Here is a 7,419-nt window from a genome sequence, read left to right as displayed (position 1 = left end):
ACTCACAAGATCAAGTTCACACTCTGGGTATTTTTAGTCTTCTCCTCTCACTCTATCACCGTCTTCCATCACCTCTCACACACAACCCACACCACTGACTCCAGCACACCCGACACCCTGCATGTCACTGGGCAGGACTGGACTTTAACCTGCTGCTTCAGTTTGTTAATCAAAATTGTAACTATAAAAGTTAATTATTGGCAATTCTGTTTTAATTTACTTTACTTTTTTCTATTTAAAATGTTTTTTTAATTAATTTATTATCAGGTATAATATATATTTGTCACAATCTGACAGAAAACATGTGCAAAGTCTTTCTGGTCCTCTTTTCAAAACATATGTCCAGATATTTGTAGAACCAACTGTCAGACTGGTGGAAGTGTCAACAGCCGAGTGTCACCAGCTGCTTCTATTTTACTTCCAATGCAGGATTCTAACCAAAGTGTCCCCTCTCATCAACTGGTTTATAATTACTGCTGTAAAAAGACCTAAATTTAGACAAAACTCTTAATTAATTTTTTGTTCTTTCTGGCAAAAGATGTTGCAGTTCAAAGTGGTGGACAAAAATGAAGATATTGCAGTTCAAAGTGGTGGACAAAAATGTTTTTTTTTAAATGCTATTGCTTTAATACAGTACAAGTTTCATATAAATATGTATAATTCTAGATAAAAAGTAGAAACCTTCCCACATTTTTTTTCATGATTTTCTTTCTAGATAAGGGCTGTTCTGGAAGATTGCTGTATAGGCAGGTAGAATGGGAAATGGTTTCAATATTTAAAACTGGATATAAAGGGAGCATCCATTCACAGTTTAATATTAAACAGATTCAGGGAGTTAGGAGCCACTCGGTGTAGGATCTAAACAACAGACTTCTCGTCAACCTGCTTGTCATTGCGGACGTTTACACAAATATAAAAACCTATCCGCTAAGTCGGCAGTCCAACTACTAATGGCGCTGTGTAGCTGTGCTCGCTTTAACAACATCCTGCACAGGAAGTTGGACCGTCTGTCACTGCAGTGTAAATAATGGCATAGGGTTTCAAAGTGATCAATACACTGGTGTAAGCTAATACCGCAACACCAATGTGTTGTATGCAGTTTCACTTCACTGAGTGGATCTCGTCCAACACATCCGTCACTACTGATGCAATGGTCTGAAACTGGCTCGGTGCAAAGAGCATGATGACAGATAATAGTGTGTTTCAGCAAATTTGTGCAAAAGCTGTTTTATTATTTTATTTCTCATCAGATTCTTACAGTGCATACTTCTTTGTTTTGGTACAGAGCATTATATCTGCATCAAAAAGACCACTGAAAGTTGACAGATGATGTGCAGTGCGGAAAAGATTGTCTCTTTCTTAGGTCAACAGCTGCAGTTCACATTCTGGTTATGTCTGTAGTCCAGCAATTAAATATTTAACAATTATGACATGGCTCATCCCACTCACCACTCTTCTAACACACAAAAACGGGTGTAGCTGAACACTAGCAACTGTCTGTATTCTTCTATAATGGCTTATATAAAGAGAAACCACATGTATCTTAATATGTCCACCTACACGCTGTTTTCATATAAATTCTGGTTGAGAGGCACTTATACAGTAGGGTTCTCGCCAGAATGTGGTAAATGTTGCAGAGCACACACGAACCTACACACAGACTACGGGTGTTTGAGGGCTACCATGGCTACTCTACTAGTCCATCTGTCTCCATATCTGACACCACCTCCTCAGCTGATGTTGTCACTCCTGTTGCACTTTCGCTGTGAATTGATCAGTTATTATACTATTCAGCACCAAAATGTTGATTTACTACTTTACTCAACAGATCATAATCAAGGTTGATTTAAAAACGCAGAATTTTTCATGGAAATGTTTATTTTATTAGAGCAGTATAGGTGTGATTTATTCATTTATTCTGTGCCATTTGTATCGCAAAGTTAACACTTCCTATGACCCGTGAAGGTAGCATGATGGTCAGCGCCTGTCTTCGCTGCGAGCGGAGTGATGCCATTGGCCGCAGCAGGACCAATGACAATCTGTTTCCTCTTACTAATTATTGACAATGACCATCATGGCGACCTCCACGTGTTGACATTTGAGTTATTTTATTTTACGTTAAATCCGTGATTAAAAGACGCCCACTAGAAGGGAACAGATTATTATAACTCAACCTGACCGAAGGGTCAAGTTCCAGCAGCTATTTTCCGACGGTGGTAAAGCATGAGGTTCTCTGGAACGTTCGTTAGAATCGACGTTGGCGAACCAAAGTGTAAGGTAAGCTTGGTTGTTGGTGATGTTTATTTTGAGGTTTTACTAAAAAACTGTGTAGGCCATTACTGTGCTTGCGTTAGGCACGCACGTAAATAGTTTTCAAAAAGTTTTAAAAACATGACAGCAGCCACAGCCCATTTATAAAACAGCATGAAGCTGCAAGTGAACGTCTCACTGAAGGCTGTGCTGCCGCTGTGAGTCAACACACCATCAAGAAGCACATTAACGATGACTTGTCACATCCAGACAAACGATTTGATGGATGAAACAAAGTGAAAGCCAACGGAGTGCTGCTTTGCAGTGATGCGAAATGGACGAACGTGCGATAAATATTTTTTTAGAATCCACTCCTCAGCAGTCGACAGCAATGAGCCTTGAAAGAATCAGCACAAAGGTGAGTTCACAAAAAACAGTCATTGTTAAATTGCACTGCATTGTTAAATATTCCAATGGCCCATTGACCATAACGTTTGAATATTAAAATAAAAAAAATCTCCCTTTTTTGTCTGTAAAATTGATATAGGCCTAAAACAGTAGTTATTTACCACTTTTCACATTGATATACCTTTACTAGGCCTGTCAATCGACTATTATATCAAATGTGTTTTCCTTCGCCCAATTGTCTAAGCTAACGGATATCGCAAACATTTAACCTCTTTTAAACTCTGACGTTCATATATATGTATGTATATATATATATGTGTATATATATATGTATATATGTATATATATACATATATATACTTATATATATATATATATAAAACATGTAACTATAGATTATTCCTGTTAACATTTACATAATTTAATTTAATCTCCAGCTCTTAGCATTTGCAGCAGTTTAAAGGTTAACCTGTGTTTTCTTTTTAGAAACCTTTAATTCTGTACTAGATGTTTGCTGGTAAAGATAATACAACATCTTTTCATCTTTGACTCTGTAGATCTGTAATACCATGCTGGGAGACACCACGGACAGTTTCCGGTTTAACAACCACCTCATCAGTGCTGCCATGCTGTGGAGCGATCACTCTGAAAAATACAAGATTGCATTTTAGAAATAACACCATGTCCCACCATGAAGGGTTGCTGAGTGATAGCATGAAACTGAGAACTGACCTTGTCATATCTACAGCGAAGTACCAATGCATTTGTGTGGCAGTTAAGACCTTTGTCATCACACCTGTGGTAATGGCAGGAGCTTCTCAAGAAAAGATGACCAATCGACTTTAATCACAAAGTCACTTTTTTTAAAGAATCAATTTGTGTAGTTTTTGTATCCAATGTTTGAAGTACTTTAGCCTTAAAGCTTTGAATTCTGGTGTATACGGGATTGTTTTTTTATGCTTAACATAGGAATCACTGTGTTGTCCTTGATCTGTGTTCAGCGGCTACCACTGACAGACTGCAGCTCCACTTGCACTTTTTTTTTTGCTACCATAGTTTTTCTATATGCTTACTGCTGGAAAATGCCAAAAATGATCGTGGGACGGTGCATGTATACTTGGACTGTAGAAGGAACTCTGGAAAATTACGATTCCAAAACTGTATAAAACGAAACATTACATTTAGCATGCTGCTGTGAGATACAATAAAACTAAGTTAACACCAAGGGCTACTGTTCCTGAGAATGACCAAGTGACTGTCCAAGGTCAGAAAGTTTGATTCCTATAGACCTTATTGTTCAAAACAGTCAGACTCAGAATTTTAGCCAGTCTAGTTTTTATACTCAATTAAATAGTTGGCTTGTTTGAGCTATAAGATGTGCTGTTAATAGCAGTAAATTATGTTAATGAGTGAAAAAGTGTTAATACTGTGTTTTAGATGCTTGTTTTTGGCTAAGGCTAATCTTTCAACAATCCTATCCTCACGTTGTTCTTCTTTGATAAACATTACACTGGTTATTATGCACACAGATATGTATGGTACTTGGACTATAGTATTATTTTATAACAGTATTCCCATTTGACCATGTGTTTACTATATGTGTGTAGTTGTGTGTGCATGTGTGTGTCCACTTGCCCAATCAAAAGTAATTGATTAGAAGTTTCTCCAAACTAAGCTCATTTCACAGAACACTGAGCTTTTCCTTCCTAGGGAGTCAGCCGTCTGTCAGTCACCCATATGCTTTTGTGTCGCTGTATCTCAGCTGTGATGATTCTGTGTGTGTGTGTGTGTGTGTGTGAGAGAGAGAGAGAGAAATGAGACAAGACCGATATTGACTGGCTTTCAAGTGCAAAGAAGAACTGTGGAAAAAAAAAAGTATTTAATCAGTACCCAGAGACCACTGCTCAATCTGCGTGTGTTATAGTGTGGAACAGAAGAGCCCAGAAATCTGTGCATGCAGGTCCTGTCAGCACTCACCTTGCTGATCAAGCTGCACCAGAGTGTGTGTGTGTGTGTATGTGTGCGAGAGTATTATGTACAGTACTGTATTATACTTAATCCACTAACACTCTTAACTGCCAACTTCTGCTGAGCTCTACAAGGCGGAGCCAGATTTCTGTGGCAAGTCCGTCACGTCCAGTGATGCAGCTCTTGGGTAGAAATTAACTTTTTCTGGGCTTCCACCTGCCATGCAGCATGGCCAGAATTTGATACCACTTATTCCTAAAATACCAGGGCTGGCACATTCTGTGTAAAAATCATTATACCATTATGTAAATAATGTGGTGATTGAGGGACAAGTTGTCCCAACCAAGATGTATTTAGTACTGACTATAATTGTTTATATATTTTTTATTTTTATATTTTTTAAGTTAAGTTGTAAGTATATAAAGTCTGCTAATAAATAAATAGAAAAATAAATCGTATTAAATAAGGGTGACCAAATTTAACTAACAATTGACAATTCTAATTTCTTTGTCTTTGGCCCACATTTCGTCTGATGCTAAAAATAAAATAACTAATGCCATTTGTAACAGCAACAATGAATACAGTAATCAGTTCAAAGGTATGAAATTACAACATTGCAAAAATTAAAATTTTAACCCAATAAACACAACACACAACCCTGTTGTGTGTACATGTAGAGCATGTTGGGTCTGACAGATGGCAGATGCCAGTAGCAGACTGGTTTTCTGGCTGCGTCAGTGGTCGTAGCAGGCTTTTATCCCTGAGGCGAAGAACTCTCACATCTTTATCCCAGTGAGCTGCTACAGCCTCAATATGTTTGAAATGTCTGTCTGAAATCTATATCTGGTAAAAGAACAAACATGGAAGTTGAAGTCTTGTCTTGTTGAGAAGGTTGATCATTTTTTCGGCTGCGTATCATCAAAGTCGATCATGTACCTTCATCTCAGGATGTCTCGTGCTATCAATACTTTGGCCAAACTTATCTGACGTTAATCCTGTGATCTGTGGTACTTTTACGACAGTTTCACTCACTCCTTGATCAATAATTCTAAAAAATACGATAACTCAAGGTTGCTGGTACGATACCTTAATATTTTGTATTTGACAACACTGTCCAATATTTTCAGCACATGTCCAAAACAACTCAATCTTGTGTCTCTAAAATGATCTCCGAACTGTTCAGCCTGAGCCTTTCTTCTGGTCCTCGTATGTCTGCCATCCCTGAATACTTTCAATAATTATAATATAATTATTTAATAATAATTTCAACTTTGCCTTGTTTTACCTACAATATCCAAACCATGGATCATAGCAAGTCACTTCCCTTTCTGTCTTTCCCATGCCTTGTAGTCACAGATAACAAGTGACCCTCTTCGTCCATTTCGCCCTGCTTGTACCCTCTTCCTCATTTCATTCCCTCACTTGTGAGGACATCGTCAACTGTAGCTTATGTTTTTCTCTATCATCAAAATGATCTTTGCCTCAATTAGTAAAGTGAAACAGGAAACAAATGTATTTCTTTTCTACCCAACAATCTATTGTTGTTTCCCACCTTTTACCTTTGACTACTGTGGGAAACCCTCATCATTAGCCACTCTGTGTCGACTGTAATGATCTTTGTTATTTTTGTTATACATTTTTATATCGACTTTTGCAAATCAAATTCAGAGTAGAGATCACAGCATGTTCAGACTGTCCAACCTAATGAGCACAGAACAGTCTGATTCTGGCCTAATGGTTCATGCATAAACAGTACTGTCTGCTGACTGAGTCTCAGGATGTGAGGAATGATAACTGACAGATATGGGAGTGCCACGTTGTCTGTAACACAAACAAATTGGCCAGTGAGACTTAATTGTTCATCTCATTGATGTTCCTGAGTGGGAAGAAGTCATACGGCAGTGGTTTATTTGATTAGATTAGATTAGAACTTTATTTTGTTTAATACCACATATGTCAGCTGTCTGTTCTGCAGCTCACAGTTATTTGTAGTACATACCATAGTCTTTCAGCCACTGGTGTGAACCTTTGTGACAAAATGTTAATCTATTCACATTGATTATTTATATTTCTAATGATTTGTTTTATTGTTAATCTAAAGGGTTTGATTTGAATATGGGTTTCTTAAACTGATAAATAAGGACTTTGGTTGAAACACAGAGCAATGTGCAATATTTGTAACTCACAAATATAGTGACTCACTGCTGTACATGCAAGAAAATACACATTTACATTTGTAATACAAAAAAACAGGATGAACCAATTTACTCTCAGATTGACCAATTTAGCGTAGAACATTCTGTTTTTCCTGTAATACACTAAATAGAACCCTGAGCTTGCTTTCCATCTTAGCCATAATCTGGTTGTTATAAATTCAATATATTCCTGCTCCAGAACATTACAGGAAATTATGGAGTTGAGATAGAAAATGGTCTTTTTATATCTCTTAATCACAAATGAAAACAAAATCCAGCAGAGAGGACATGCACTATTGATTTCTACTTCCCATTAAAAAGAAATATATTCTCTCAAAGCCTGTAAGACTGTCCATACAACCGTAGCGTAATACAGTTAATTTGGTTACCCACTATGCATAAGCACTGTCACTGGACATTCCCTGGCAGAAAATGGTTCTAGAGCACTGAACGTATTCTATTTTGTCCCTGGACAGTTAACATGATTTGGGACAGATGTTCCAGCTGGCATAGGTAGAGAAGACAAAACCCCTCCTCACCCACAGCCAACAACAACAACAACAGCACAGCAGAGCAGCATCCATGATGATCACTGTTT

General features: G+C 37.6%; 1 long non-coding RNA gene across 2 annotated transcripts; it reads left to right on the top strand.

The window, feature by feature from the left end:
* Window positions 1-2,018: 2,018 nt before the first annotated feature.
* Window positions 2,019-3,881, top strand: LOC103388321 (uncharacterized). 2 transcript variants are annotated; one of them, XR_522506.3, is made up of 3 exons: window positions 2,019-2,277; window positions 2,521-2,668; window positions 3,216-3,881. It is a non-coding gene; the product is annotated as an uncharacterized LOC103388321 (long non-coding RNA). The 2 variants fall into 2 exon arrangements; XR_003051650.1 differs by lacking the exon at window positions 2,019-2,277 and having other exon boundaries at window positions 2,334-2,668.
* The last annotated feature ends 3,538 nt before the right edge of the window (window positions 3,882-7,419 follow it).

This window comes from Cynoglossus semilaevis, chromosome 13 (assembly GCF_000523025.1).
Source record: "Cynoglossus semilaevis isolate Cse_v1.0 chromosome 13, Cse_v1.0, whole genome shotgun sequence".
In the NCBI taxonomy this organism is placed as follows: domain Eukaryota; kingdom Metazoa; phylum Chordata; class Actinopteri; order Pleuronectiformes; family Cynoglossidae; genus Cynoglossus; species Cynoglossus semilaevis.
The sequence above is the reverse complement of the archived record's forward strand: the minus strand, read 5'-3'. Positions and strand labels throughout refer to the sequence as shown.